The 15,912-nt window shown below is 36.5% G+C and overlaps 1 protein-coding gene and 1 long non-coding RNA gene across 5 annotated transcripts in view; one reads left to right on the top strand and one right to left on the bottom strand.

The window, feature by feature from the left end:
- Positions 1 to 1,381, top strand: part of LOC123877394 — a 28,637-nt gene extending 27,256 nt beyond the window's left edge. For all 4 annotated transcript variants that reach the window (XM_045924131.1, XM_045924130.1, XM_045924132.1 and 1 more), the window contains one exon: positions 440 to 1,381. The gene's annotated coding sequence lies outside the window, so the exon portion shown is untranslated. The remainder of the gene's footprint in view (positions 1 to 439) is intronic.
- A 680-nt stretch (positions 1,382 to 2,061) lies between these two features.
- On the bottom strand, positions 2,062 to 12,415 carry LOC123877413. Its single transcript, XR_006798579.1, has 3 exons — positions 9,608 to 12,415; positions 6,423 to 6,425; positions 2,062 to 2,073 (listed from the first exon to the last, which is right to left on the bottom strand). It is a non-coding gene; the product is annotated as an uncharacterized LOC123877413 (long non-coding RNA).
- Positions 12,416 to 15,912: the final 3,497 nt, after the last annotated feature.

The following is a 15,912-nucleotide window of genomic DNA, read 5'->3' as shown; positions in this document are numbered from 1 at the left end:
CGTGGAAGGAGTGTACGTTCACGCTTTCGCGCGAAGGGAATGAAAGTTCACGCTTACGCGTAAAAAGCATTACGTTCACGCTTACACGTGCAGAAAGTGACCATTCATGTTAACGCTTGAGTCCATATGCTCACGCTTACGCGTGAAACGAGTGCACGCTCACACTTACGAATTCTGCACGCATTCTTTACGCTTACGTCTGAAGGCCGTGACTTCACGCGTATGTATGAATTGAGTTCACGCTTAGGCGTTAGTTTTTTTTAAATAATAAAATAGCGAGCAAACGAGCAGGTGGGTCACCTGATGTTAAGTGATTACCGTTGCCCATGAACATTTGCAGTACTCATTTCCATTTCCCTTCTAACTTAGAATTTAAACTACTTGAAACTTATATTAAATCTTTGTTAGCAATTTGTTCAAACATATTTTTTGTTTCTAGGTCACTCTCATCATCACCACCGGACTCATGGTAAATGAATAAACCATACATTGAATTGTATAAACTGAATACTCAGAGTGTTGTGCGGTCTTATATCACGTAGACGTGATAGACATCATCACAGTTCTCTGGTCATCACATCACATCATGTTACACATCCACGAAAAACTGTTTGGTGCGAATACTTGATGATTGGTGTTTTTATGATTATATTATTGTGATTGCATTTTGCGACGTTTCGTATTACATAATGGAAATGACATTGAAACTCGGTATTCTTAGACTAGTGAAATAATATGTATTGAAAGTCGCGCTAAATTTCTAGTTCGGTCTGAAAAAGAGGCTTACCGAAATAACTTTCACAATGTTCACTCATAAAAACGATAGCAGTACTTTGAGACCTGCAGGTTTTGTTAAATAACTACTACTTTTATAGACTGGTAACGGGGCGCCATATTTTAAGCATGCTCGAAGGTGTCGTTTTATCCAAACGTGCGAAAGAGTAAACGAGTGAAATCCCGAACACCTGTCTCAGAACAAATTCTAATATTTCAAATCTTTCAGGTTTTAGATGACTAAATAGTCATTGACCTGAAATATCTGAAAGATTTGAATCGACCTGAAAGAGGTTTTTGAGGTCTAAATAACGTTTTTGGTGCCCAAATTTGGGTACAGACAATTAATATCTAACGATATCTAAGAAAATGTAAAGGAAAAAAAGCTCAAAAATGGCACCATGCACAACTTATCGCGGTAGTAAGAGATTATTACAAATATATCTATCACACATGCTGTTGAACCTTGAGTGATGTCAATATGACCTTGGAGGGAAGAAAATTCTCAATGAAATAATTGACGTTGAAACAGTGTGTGTGTTTAATTATATTGCTGTGTGTTGGGTATGCGTTATGGTACCTTCAAGGGCCGGCGCACATATGGCGGAGCGCAGCGCAGAGCATTTTTCACAGTCACAGTATTATCGGCATTGTCCTCATTGAAATAATGTCTAAAATCAATTGTGCATCCGTGCGGATACTCGCGCATCCGCGCGCAGTCCCTCGCGTGCTCGCGCATTCTCTGGTAGAAATTCGCGTAATGTGTCACGCGATTAGAAAACTTCGCGGGCATGCTCTGCGCTGTGCTCCGCCATATGTGCGTCGGGCTTTAGGCCGTCATTGTACAAAAATTACATATCCTTAGATATTGTTATTAGTACAGCCAACCCGGTTTTAGGTATCTAACGATCAACACTCCATTGGATATTTGCAAGCATTCAGACCGAACAAGATGTTTGGCGCGACTTATACCGTTACTATTATTCGTATGTGTATGTGTACGCTTACAACTTGGTGTTTTTACTTTCTTGAATAAAGGAATATTACTTGTTTTACGAACAATTGTTACATCTCACTGATATTACGCTCGTATACTGAAATGTCTCTTAGTACTTAGAACTTCTATATTTTTCCCTCGACAGAATCGTAAGGATGATCAAGAGGTAAACCGCTGCTATAATGTTTCAACTGGCATAACTTGACAGACACGACGGATGGACAGATAGACAGACAGACAGCAAAGTGATCCTATAAGGGTTCCGTTTTTCCTTTTGAGGTACGGAACTCTAAAAATTATGGCTATGAATTAGCTTGGCTGATTTACTGTATAGATAAAACGTCAAAAATTGTTCACGTAATATTTGAGATGTTCTTAAGTATTAAAAGACATTCCGGAATTTTGAAAAAAATCGTGTGTACGAAATACAAAGAATTTCAGTCGTTGACTATACAAATAAGTTTGGTTGCAATATATTGGTTGCGCTGCCATTGATGTTATTTCAATTGCGCATAATCTCTAAACTAAAATGATAGGTCTAAAAGTAGTGCTGTCCTTTTCCGCAAGGTACATTGCGACAAGGATAGCACTAGTTTTAAAACAGTTTTACGCCAGAGCAACACTGCAATATTGAGACATGCCACAAGGTCGTATGTTTAACTTTGGAATTCATAGTCATTGGAATGCATTGCATAAAAGTTGGATATGACACATGCCATCTTAATGGTCCCCTAAAGAAGCCCCTATCTTGACTATGAATTCCAAGTAATTTAAAATGTAGCAAGAACTGACTGACTGTCAGACTGTATGTCGTAAGTAATATTTCATCTATACTAATAAATAAAATTGGAGTGTCTGTCTGTAATTTCGAAATAACTACCGCATATTAAGGTCATATGGTTATTTGAACGATACTATAACTGAATCACACGTTTTTAAAATTTTTGTCTGTCTGTCTGTCTGTCTGTTTGAAAAGGCTAATCTTGGGAACGGCTGAACCGATTTTGACGGGATTTTCACAGACAAGTAGAGAATTGACCAGGGAGTAACATAGGCTACTTTTTTAACCGACTTTCAAAAAGGGAGTTCTGTATTTCTACCTATGTACACCGAAATCTCCGAGATTTCTGAACCGATTTGCGTCATTTCTTTTTTAATCGATAGAGGAACTTTGCGACATTGTTTCATAAAAAATTTGGAGTCCAACTCCTCAATCCTGATGCTGCAGGAGATCTGACCAATCCACGCGGGCGAAGCTGCGGGCATCAGCTAGTTCTGCAATAAGATGTTATTTCAGCACAAAATAGACTACCGCATGCTGTTTGAGGCCACAAAATAATGTTTCCATTTATAGCATGCCACATTGTCGCATGTTGTTGCTTCAGCGTAAAATTGCCTTTAGACATGCTAATTTAAGTAAGAGATTACGTACAATCGAATTAGCACTTTATCTCTGTGTAAGTAAGCCGATTTTGATCGTGTTAATCGTTGTAAATGTATAAGGATAGAGTCAGGTTATATTGAATGTATAGGAAATACGAAGTACGTGCTTAAGGTTTCGTCTATTATGAATATGCGGTTGTGTATTACATGTACATAGATATAGAGTACGGGTATCAGAAGGGGTTATTACGCTACGCACTTGCCGTCATTATAACTTTGATGGTTCCCAAAAGCAGCTAGTTACTAACTTTGCGGTTATACAAATCCATTGTCATCGTCGTAACACCATCTGTCAGTAAATAATTTTATTGGTCTGCTAAACATTGGACACGAACTAAATTTAAATTTTATGAATATTGGTATTTTCAACTGTATTTTAAACAAACCTTTGAGCGTTTCGGCAATGAAAGTGTATGAATTTGTTAGTGATACTCTCAAATTGTTGTAGTTTTAGGTATATACCTAGTTTAATTTTAATTTAGATTGTACCGATGGGGCTGGCATATAGGACACCTATAAAAGCCCCTTAAAAATATTAGAATTAAAAAAAAAAAACATTGGACACGGATAAGGACAGTAGGCACTAAAAGCTCCAGCTTGCACAAGGAGTAAAAACCACTGTTGATTCAAAAATAAACACTCATACTGTTTGTTTAAAGTAAATAAATGTTTTAAGCAATTAAATATCACTTGCTTTAACGGTGAAGGAAAACATCGTGAGAACTGCATGCTTGAGAGTTCTCCATGTTCTCAAAGGTGTGTGAAGTCTGCCAATCCGCATTGGGCCAGCTTGGCAGACTATGGCCTAAACCCTTCCATTCTGAGAGGAGGCCCGTAGTCAGTAGTGGGGCGGAAATGGGTTGATCATCACACCTAATATTATAAAGGTGAAAGTTTGTATGTGTGTGTGTGTGTTTGTTACTCCTTCACGCAAAAACTACTGGACGGATTTGGCTGAAATTTGGAATGGAGATAGATAATATCCAGGATTAGCACATAGGCTACTTTTTATCCCGGAAAATCAAAGAGTTCCCACGGGATTTCAAAAAACTTAAATCCACGCGGACGAAGTCGCGGGCATCATCTAGTGATGTAATAAATGTTTGTTCTCTGTTGTCATATCGATAGTCTTTAATGTCTTTAGGCCTGGTATCCACCCAAGTGGAGAGAAGAGGAGATGTGTACAGTCAACCAATCAGATTTTTAAAAGATGATGTGATAATTTTTTCGCGTCATCTATTATGAATCTGATTGGTCGTCTGAACACATCTCCTCTCCGCTTAGGTGGAGAGCTTAGCTTAACCTCAATATTGATACCGAGTGCGTTGCGTAATTAACCCCTTGTTTGTTGTCATTTTTCCCGAACAATATCAACCACAAGTCCTTGTTTTTAGGAAAGATGAATTCCGGATTTAAAAAAATTTGATTATATGAAATAAGACGTTGTAAACCATTTTAATTCTATCAGACAGTCTTAATAATAACGGGCAGTTGAAAATACATTTTGAGACCTCACTCGCCATTTCAGCTCCATGTGTTAACTGTCATGTTTTAAGTACGGTTTTAGTTTTTAATTTTAAAGTGAACTGAACTTTCATGACAGTTAATACATAAGGCTAAAATTGGTGAGTGAGATCTCAAAATGTACACACTATACTGCATTACAAAAAAAACTGAAAAAGATAGTGTAACATATTCGTATAATTCCTACTAAATCAAGTAAAGGTCCAGTATTTTTATTATAATCTAGTGTTGTAATAATTATTGTATTAATTGTGAAGACTGCTTTTAAGTGGTACGTCAATTATGATGTATTGTTCCGTATGGGTCTTTTTTCGGGCAATTCTTGTGTGGAAAACGCATGGTTTTGGGTTATCTTGGACCTTAACGACTTTAGCACACCGGCGCTTTCGCACGCGGTAGTGAAACTGTTATTGCCTTGACGCGCGTGAATTGCGGTTGCGTTTTTTGCGTTTGTGCGTGAACTCTGCTCAACTAAAATATCCCTCTACTTGCAATTTTTTGCAATTCGGTTGTTGTGGACAAGGAAACCAACATCGGATGCGGATCCAGATGCCAGAGCGGGCTTATGACGTACGGCATACCGTTTGTGAATGCGTTAGTGTGATAAAGGCGTTAAAGATGTGAAACGTGCAATTTTTTTGAATATACACTGAAGGTTATGGCACATAGATGCAACCTTACAATGAAAAATGAAGTAACGAATGAATAGAAACTGATATCGATTTGTACCAAAACTAAAACTAAAGTTGTGAAAATTGGGTGTGTTTTAGTGATTCGTTTGTCAAAACTGAGTCCTGTTATCAGTTACACTTACACTATCAATATTATCGCGCGATCCTCTAATATGGATCACGTATTTAGTCGATGTAAACCCGACTAGTTTCAAACCCATCTGGGGTCCTTTTTCATCTCAATACTACCACTACTACCACTTTCTTACGGCCGATGTACTTGCGCAGAAATCTAATTTCGTATGGCGCGAAAATAGCTCGCCAATCAACGCGCGTTCGTCCGCTATTGGTTGTTGCCTTCGCGGCATGTTTTGTACGCGCGAATTATGAGCGTGATAGCTTGAGTCTCTTATTCTTGTGTTTTAAATAAGGTCTGTATTTCTGTAATATTATTGTAAATTGAACAATTGAAAAGAGCAACCGCCGAGTTTCTTGCTGGTTCTTCTCGGTAGGAACGGCATTCCGAACCAGTGGTAAATTATTTGACGATTCAAAAGCACTTGTAAAAGTTTATTTGAATAAAAATCTATTCTATTCTATTCTATTCTATTGGAGTACATTCGAATTCAGTCAGCATTTTCTGCGCAAATGAATTTTGCCGATGCAACTTATGAAAGTGGTAGTAGGTGCTATATTCGGATGTTCTTGAAACCCTGCAATATCAAAATCGTGATACGGTATTGATAGTGTAACATACTCTAATAACAACCCCTAATAAAAACCCCTAATAACAACCCCTATTAATAACGTCTGGCAGCTCTGAACTTGAAATTTAATTTTGGTACAAAAATTTCATTGGTATAGTTGGTCTATTTCACGATGATCGCTCAGCCTTGATTGTAGTAGTGAGTGTTCCGATAAATGTTAACGCATTTGTGTGCGTAATAATAACCGCGTCGCGGTCGAGACGGCACTCTGACTTTGCTTAGACTTAACGAGGCTCTCTCCGTCACTTACTCCATACAATCGTAGTTCCCATTTCATTTGAATATTAAGCAACCAAAGTCCATGAAATTTTACAGACATCTTCTAGAAACTAATATTTGTGCCTGTGGTGTTTTAGTTTTTTTTTTTTAAATATGTAGTTTTAAAATTACAGGGGCTCAAAGATTTGTATGTGAATTTTTAAGACCGCGCAACTTTGAAACCGAATATTTTAACGGAAATCTGGAAAACCACAGGCATAGATATTAGTTTCTAGAATATGTCTGCAAAACTTCATGGACTTTGGTTGTTTAATATTCAAGTGAAATTGGAACTACGTTTGTATGGAGTGAGTGACGGAGAGACCCCTCTTAAGACAGAGTTAAAACGAGACAGATGTATATCTCTCATTTTAACTCAGTCTCAAGTCTGAGCAAAGTCAAATTGCGCTCTGTAGAGTTCAGCCTAAGCGCCACGCTCACTATGACCATGTGTACGTGTGCACTCACATACACATAGCCAAATGGTCTTCGTGAAATAGGACGACTATATCACTGTTTTATGAGTAATTTATTACCTGTATAATTATGTATGTACAAATTTTTACCTTATGATACTACTTGTAGGCCATAATAATTATTTTTACGATATTTATTTTTTATTTTCACATAGAATTGTCCGTCGTAGGTGTTTGTGCGAAGTGTTCGTAATATGGGAAATATAATAACATGTATATAGATCTCAGATTTACTATCGCTTTTCAGGTTATAAACGTTATTTTGAATCAGTTTTTAACTAACACCTAAGTAACATAATAACCAATATATAATTCTTGGAAATATATATATTTTGAACCATAAAAAATCATTTAAAACTTGGATTTTGACTTGGATATCCTATGAAATCAGGTTTTTATCGAAAATTCAATTTAAATGACGTTTATTCTATAGAAATTTCTGCTTTGAGTTTAAGTTAAAGACCGATTCAAAATGGATCTGTGCAATCATAAATATGTATATAAATAAAGTAAATAAAAATCAGTTGAGCACAAATTTATATATTATAATAATGTAATAAAAATAGGTGTTTTCATATCACGTACATTTTGCGTAATGGCCGGTAAAGAGTAAGGCTTGGGTCGTACTGAAGATAAGCTATAAAATGAATATCTATATAAAACTTATATTAATGAAATATAAATTGAAAGCTTAAATCATTCATAACGTTATAGAAATATGCTAATTGCTAACTACATGATTACTAAAAATAGTAGTTCAAAATAAAAATATTAAATAATATATTCAAATAGACTTACAAGGTCTTTTGCATTGTCGAAAGTATGTCCGCTACAAACTAGTTTATTTCATGTAACAAAATAAATAAATTAAAATTCATAAATAAACTGATATGATATTCAATATCTTACGTACTCGTATTAAATTGTATAGTATATTTAATTATTGCTCAATTAATACTATTAACACAGTTGTACATAGCCACATTATTAACCAAATTGATTTATCAAGGGTTCTTATTGAAAACTATGAATTGCTCCCCAAAAATATATGATTGAATGTGGTGCGACCCCAGCCTTAAATTGTTAAAATGGAAATGAGCGGACTATGTTTTGTGCGCTGGAAGCTCTTGTATGTGCCATTTTAGGCTTAGTTAAGTATAATCGCGTAGTTAGTTTGAATTCTATTCCGTATACAATATAGGTGTTTTTCGCTTAGCAAATTTTTTCTTACCTTTTTTATATTCTATACACGTATTCCAATCACTTTAAAGGTTGGCTATCCACGAGAGATAGTGAGAAAGTTGAGCAGTCAGCTAAGAACAATCAATAAATTAATAACATCATAATATCATCGTCAACCGATAGTCGTCCACTGCTGGACATCCACCGGTTTTTTTTTTAAATTTACTATAGGTAAGCGCTTGACCACAATCACACCTGATGGAAAGTGATGATGTGGTCTAAGATGGGACGCGTTTACCTAGAAGGTGCTTATTCACTCTTGTTTTAAAGATACCCGGATTGTAATTGGTACGAAACACTAATCGCGATAGAGTATTTCAAACCTTAGCCATGCGTATGAGGAATGAGGTTCCGTGGGACTGATCTGTTCATCAATCCGCACTTGACCAGCCATGTTAATCATGACTAATACTCCCGTTTCCCCTCCAATTAAGCGTAAAGCTTGTGCCAGGTTGGTACGACAATAGTGCAACGGGTGGTGTTTGAACCGCCAACCTTTCGGAATTCAGTCCGCTTCTCAACCGTTGAGCTATCGAGGCTCTGAGGCACGATGGCCAAAAAATTTTCATTTAGGTGTTCGAGCCTACGCTTGAACCACATATGAGATTACTCTTCCAATATCCGTCGTCAACACCTATCTCTTTCACACACTAGGTAAATCCGTGATGTCTTGACTATACCTGTCCTTGTCTGTTATGAATGAATGGAATTGCAGGCAGCGCGCGGCGGCCTTCTTATTCAGTAGTAGTGAGTCGGCGATGGGTTGATAGTAATGATGATGTCCAGCAGTGGACGTCCACAGTGACTAAGTTATTTGGTTGATTTATTCTTAGACAAATAGGGTCTCGGAGTGTAGTTATAAATAAATAATAAAAACCATGATTTTTATTTAATTTTACTCTCTTTAATAATGAATTCTAGCCCCACAAACTACCGCTATACAAAACATCACAGCATTTTATCGCTGTGATGAAGATATCGACTCTATCGCTCAACTGTGTACATCTCTAATGGTAAGCCAGCTTAACTAGCCAACCTACAGACTAGACAAATGAACGAACGACTGTTTTATATAAAAGAAACTTCGATAATTATCCAAAAAGTGCGTTAAAATATTAATTTATTATTGACATATTATTTAATCATTTAAATTGCATTGTTGACATGATGGGATTCGTACACTGGTTCCCAAAGATTTTTGGAAAGTCTTCTTCCTATTTTCTGGTAAGAAGTAGTTTGAACTATACCCTATACGCGGAATCTCTCTGTTTCGTAATCCCATACAAATGATAGAGCCAAGAATGTCAGTGGGCGTTAACCATTTCGAGACACCAACCAATCACAAACGAAACTATGTTTTCTAATTGAATTTCGAATGTTTTTTGATACCATTTTCGAATTGAACTCCGAATGTTTTTTTGGAAATATGTACCTAAGTTTGTGATTGGTAGTGACTAAAAAATGGTTAACGCTCACTGAGATTTTCGGCTCTATCATTTGTATGGGATTACGTAACAGAGAGAGAGAGCTATACTAACTTCATGCCGCAGATAGAGTATAATATCTAAATATTACTTGCAGTAGTGCGGATTTGATCAAAGCCAACGCATTGTTACGTACTCTCATCGTGTCTGTAAGAGTCAGCCTTGTCAGTTAAAAATTACAAGGGCAAAATATTATTCATTAATTTTATTCAAAAGCTAATTGTCTACTAGCAATAAAACTTGCAGAAGTTAGTCAAAGTCAAAGCCTTAATTCAAATTGGGTACACTTTTTGATTGTCTAATTGTTGAATTTGTTAGATAATTGATGTTGATCAAGTACGTAAACTTTTTATAACTACCAGGGTTCCAAACGCGCCCTGGTCTGGGAGGTTAGCTCTGACAAGTCACTGAGCAAACTTGCACACATCAACTTTTGTAAATCTGTACACTAAAAACGTTCAGAAAATCATATTGGCGTGAAAATGACATTTTTAATATACATTTATAGCTGCAAGTTTTATTCCTAATGAACATTTAACATAAATTTTTTATACTTTCGTATTTAATTAATTAGATTTATGCAATATATTATAGATAATTATTTCTTAATTTTATATAATTAAGATTCACTACAATGTGCACATCACAACTCTTTAGTTTTATAAAAAAATGTATATATCTAACTTATTTTTTAAATCAACATCCATAAAAAATCTTTTGGTGTCAAATTTATATTATATTATATTACTTATACTGAAAATATTTTGGGTTACCAAAGATGTTTTGTACATTGTATGATTTAGTTTATATTGGTAGAAAATTCAAATATTCTCTAATTTTTAGGGATTTTTTCCACTTTTTTCGCCACGATGGGTATAAAAATCGTTTGTTGTGCATTTATAATTTATGATAAATTAAATTAGGATTAAAAATCAATTGATATATACCTGTCGCTTGAAGATTGTGTTAAGTATTTTACTTTTTTTGTGAAAAAAATCAACATAAAATAAGACTTAATCTGCGATAGCTTTAAAAAAATAATGAAACAAAAATTAAATAGAAAGTAGCTTTTAAAAAAGACTAACGAGGTGAGGATTTTTTTCTTTTCTATAAAATCAAAACAATATGAACGCCTAACGAACAAAAATATATAATGATTTATTATACTAGCACACAGAAAGTAACACGAAAAAAAAATCGACTAACCATACCGATTCGACATTCCAGTTTAGTACAAAATCAACCCACTAATCAAAAAAATACTCATGCAACATAACTATGTATATGATCTGATAAGGAACCATCTCCATTAAAATATCGAAAGACTTGAACTAATCTTCCCATTATCAAATAAAATGTATCTACATTTTCTCACGGTACGGTAGGGTACGGACTTTGCGCCGCACTTTGCAGACAACCGCGTGACACTAACACCCGTATTCACAAACGTTACTATGAGGTCTCATAGTGCGCTCGAACGCACAGTGTCCGTTCCACCAATCAGATGACTGTATCACGTCAATTTACAATGATCTGATTGGTGGAACCTACACTATGCGTTCGAGCGTACTGTGAGACCTTTAAGTAATGATTATGAATACGGCCACTTGCATCTACAGAGCGCATTTCGACTTTGCTCAGACTTAAGACGTTAAAATGAGACAGCGTTATGCCGCTGGCATAAATCTGTCTCGTTTTAACTGAAACTTAAGTCAAATCAAAATTTCAACCTTAGGGTAAGCCCGCAAAATTTTAAAATACCTATACGGAAATTGTATGAAGCCACGAAAATACACACGAACGGTTTCATACAATTCCCATGTTATAGAGTTCTGCGAAATTTTTTACAATACGGGCTTATCCTTAGTGTCGCGCGGTTGAATGCAAACTGTCGCGCGATGGCATGCAAAGTGTCGCGTCGCAGTCGCTTACCTTAAATGCTCTTCTATAGGTACATTTGTATTCTGAGCAAGTGACGCCTAAGTCCCAGTGTCCACCAGAGCGAAGATGTTTTAGCGGATCAATCAGATTATTGTTAGATTACGTGATCATTTTTTCGCGTCTACTAACAGTAAGCTGACTGGTCTGCTAAACACAGTTCCGACCATCTCTGCTCTGGTGGATACCGGGCCTAACAATCGTCGCGGTCGCGTACTGCAAAGTCTACCTTAATAGTATCTTATAAGAAATTCCTCAATATGACTGATTCCTCTTAGTGGCACAAATTACATGAATAAAACGTCCTTTTACAATAGATTTATTTGTAGTACTCTAGTACACTAACAATTTTACAATCATAATTTATTCCAATGTTAATAAAGCACAACTAATATTAACAACAGCTATCTACTAAAAAAAACTAGTGATATTTGTTGTACATAAGTTTTATATTTTTACACCCATATTCCATAGGTTCTCAAATAGTTTAGTATTGCCCAAGCGTGGACGCTAAGGAATTTGAATTTTTGATTGAAATATTAAGTTGGGAATTTAATTAACTAGGTACCTAATTAAAAATGGAAACTAATAACTTGTGTTATAAAATAAATAAAATATGCAATAGTGTCAGGATAACATAATTTTCTATATCTCTGTGCCCTATCCGCGGAATTAAGTTAGTATAATGCACTCTCTGTTACGTTATCCCATGCAAATGATAGAGCCAAACATCTCAGTGGGCGCTAACCATTTTGAGTCACTAACCAATCACAAACATGTTTTCAAAAAACATTTGAAATTCAATTTGAAAATGTTTTGAAAAAACATTTGAAATTCAATTAGAAAACATAGTTTCGTTTGTGATTGGTTGGTGACTCAAAATTGTTAGCGACTAAATTTTTGGCTCTATCATTTGTATGAGATTACGTAACAGAGAGAGCGCTATACTAACTTCATTCCGCGGACAGAGTATAGTTTTCTTGTTTTTTTTTTTTTTTTTTTAATTTTATCTTTGACAAGTTATGCATAGATTTTGTAACAGACAGAAATGTAAATGGAAAGTTAGGATCAGTATTTAAAATACTTTTGACAGCAATTTTAAGGCTGACTCTCTATTAATCATTTTACACTTTGTTGCAGTTACAACTTACGTTAAAAAAATAAACAGCGTTTAGATAGTTACATAATATGGTTAGGACATACATATTTCATTCTCGCATGGTTCATGGGGTTATAGGTTTCATAAATATTCTACGTCTCGGTTTGACTATGTAATAGCAATAAAATTATGTATTTTGAAGAGAAAGAATTATTTTTTGTGGTAATACCTATTCCAAAAGGAAATTGCATAATTTATCTCTGAATTTCTCTGCCTTTTCGGAATCAATTTTTCTTTAATTTGGGCACACAAAATTTGGGAAACGCTGTTATGTATGCAAATGTATTCGTTACTCTCATGCGTTGAATCCGTCATTTAAAGTTAGGCAAGAAGAATAAGAAACTTAATTTTATTTTTATTTTTTGACTTCTAAAAATTAAACTATTAGTTAATTCCAAATCATCCGGTCAGTAATATACTTTAAGATCAAAAAAATCACAAAAAAATAAATGAAAACATGTCTCTAGAAACCCTAGAACGTGTCCGCAAAATTTCATTGATTTGTTAACATTCAAATGATGAAAACCAAACTACGTGTGTATGAAGAGCGCGCTAGGGAAATTTCTCTTAACCCAAAAAATCTGTCCTATTGTTTTAGGATTGCCAGATGCCCCGTATTTTACAGGTTACCCCGTATTTCAGGGGAACGAATCTAAACCCCGTATTTTTGATGCTGGTAACCCGTAAATCAAGAAGTGGTAGGTGGTAACCCTATTATTTAGTCAACGTGATCAATGTAGTGATACCTACTTGTGTTTTATTCTGTGTTCCGTGTACAGAATTATTAATAATTATACTATATTATCAAAAAATGTATGTTTAACCTTAAGAAGTCGGAAACATCACGTTCGTCTGTGTAAATCAAAACGAATACCTTATTTATTTCTTATGTAACCGCCTGTATTATTATTTGAAATGTAAAAATATATAAGAAATTATCTAAACTGTGGTGTTTTATTCAACCCTTAATATAAGTTAAAGTAACCACCATCATTTCCAAAACTCACCGCCGCGCCGGCCTGCTCTAAGGTTGAAATCTATAGAGCGCACTTTGACTTTACTTAGACTTAAGTTTCAGTTAAAACGAGACAGATTTATGCCAGCGGTATAGCGCTGTCTCGTTTTAACAGTGTCTTAAGTCTGAGCAAAGTCAAAGTGCGCTCTATAGATCTCATCCTAAGGGCCGGCGCACATAATATGGCGGAGAGCAGCGCAGTGTGCCTAGTATAGTAGTAGTGTATGGAATTGAAACAGCGCCATCTAGTGACAAGAAGATGGTGCTGTTTCAATTCCATACAAAACGCAGTTAACTTTTACGCGATCGAATAGGTTAAAAATCTCCCACTAGGCACCCAGAGCATGCCCGCGAAGTTTTCTAATCGCGTGACACATTATGCGAATTTCTACCAGAGAATGCGCGAGCACGCGCGGGACTGCGCGCGAATGCCGGGTATCCGCACGGATGCAAATTGATTTTAGATATTATTTTAATGAGGACAATGTCGATAATATTTTAACTGTGAAAAATGCTCTGCGCTGCGCTCCGCCATATGTGCGCCGGCCCTACGGCGCAGGCCGGCGGAGCCCTATCTATAGAACGCACTTTGATTTTGCTCAGACTTCAGGCACTGTTAAAAAGAGACAGCGTTATACCGCTGTCTCTTTATAACAAATCTTCTTTACTTTTTTCAAAACTGTTCTTTAATCTATATCGTTTTAACTAAAACTTAAGTCGAAGCAAAGTTAAAATGCACTCTGTAGATTGACAGACCACCACTTGAGAACAATGCATTTTTCCGCACGTTTTCCTTCACCGTTGAATCAAGTGATACGCACATAACTTCGACAAATTAAGAGGCGTTAGCCCTGGATATACTACATACTCATGTCTCATACCTACAAATAAGTCAAATTAGGTATATTACGCGACAATTCAAGATGGCAATCGGGGTGGGGACGCCCCGCCCCCCACCCCCCCCCCCCCCCCCTTCACCTGCCGCGTAGGTAGTTATACATTTACGTAAGTAATATAATATCTAAAATATAGTTTTTAAATGTGGTTAGTTATGATGCCTAAGATGGAAGAGTTACTTAGGTTTTATTAAATCCATTACCCCTTATTGGTTTCTACGTGGCGTGGTAGCGGAACGCTAAATCGCTTGACGGGACCCTTTTGCCGGTAGGGTGGTAACTAGTCGCGGCCGAAGTCTCCCAGCAGACAATACTTAAAAGTAACCCACTTAGGTCACATTGTAAAGTGCTATCTTTTCCACTCGTACCTTTTGTGTTTTCTGTCTTAAATACGCCACTAGCTTATCCCCGCGACTTCGTCTGCGAACTCACAAATTTCAAACTCCTATTTTACCCCCTAAAGATGCCCACGCACTCGAACAGTTTGCCTAGTGGGAGATTTTTAACCTATTCGATCGCGTAAAAGTTAACTGCGTTTTGTATGGAATTGAAACAGCGCCATCTAGTGACAAGAAGATGGCGCTGTTTCAATTCCATACAAAACGCAGTTAACTTTTACGCGATCGAATAGGTTAAAAATCTCCCACTAGGCACACTGAACTGCGCGTCGCTGCAGCGCCCCGCACGATATTCTCTCCAGCCGCGACGAGCGTACCGCGTAGCGCGTCGCGGCTGGAGAGAACATCGTGCAGGGTGGCTGCCGCGACGCGCAGTTCAGTTGCAGTTCAGTTCAAGTGCGTGGGCACCTTTAGGCCTCATTCATACGAGAGATTTTTTAACGTCCGTTAAAAAGCGTTCAAATAGAACAAATGCATTCCCAAGTATCTGTTCACACGTCAACGCTTTTATATCGCGCACTGTTGTATTTTCAGCGGGTTTTAACGCAAATGTGTGTGTTTCGTGGGCTTAGCGTTGGCGTGTGAACAGGTAGGTACTTGGGAATGCATTTGTTCTATGATGCAGATGTCTACGTCATAATAGCTATCTGTATGCCGAATTTCAGCCCAATCCGTCCTGTAGTTTGAGCTGTGCCTTGATAGATCAGTCAGCCAGCTTTTCCTTTTTAACCCCCGACCCAGAAAGAGGGGTGTTATAAGTTTGACGTGTGTATCTGTGTATCTGTGTATCTGTCTGTGGCATCGTAGCTCCTAAACTAATGAACCGATTTTAATTTAGTTTTTTTTTGTTTGAAAGGTGGTTTGATCGAG

This window comes from Maniola jurtina, chromosome 23 (genome assembly GCF_905333055.1).
Source record: "Maniola jurtina chromosome 23, ilManJurt1.1, whole genome shotgun sequence".
NCBI classification, from domain to species: Eukaryota; Metazoa; Arthropoda; class Insecta; order Lepidoptera; family Nymphalidae; genus Maniola; species Maniola jurtina.
Note: the sequence above shows the minus strand (reverse complement) of the source record. Positions and strands in the feature narration are given on the sequence as shown.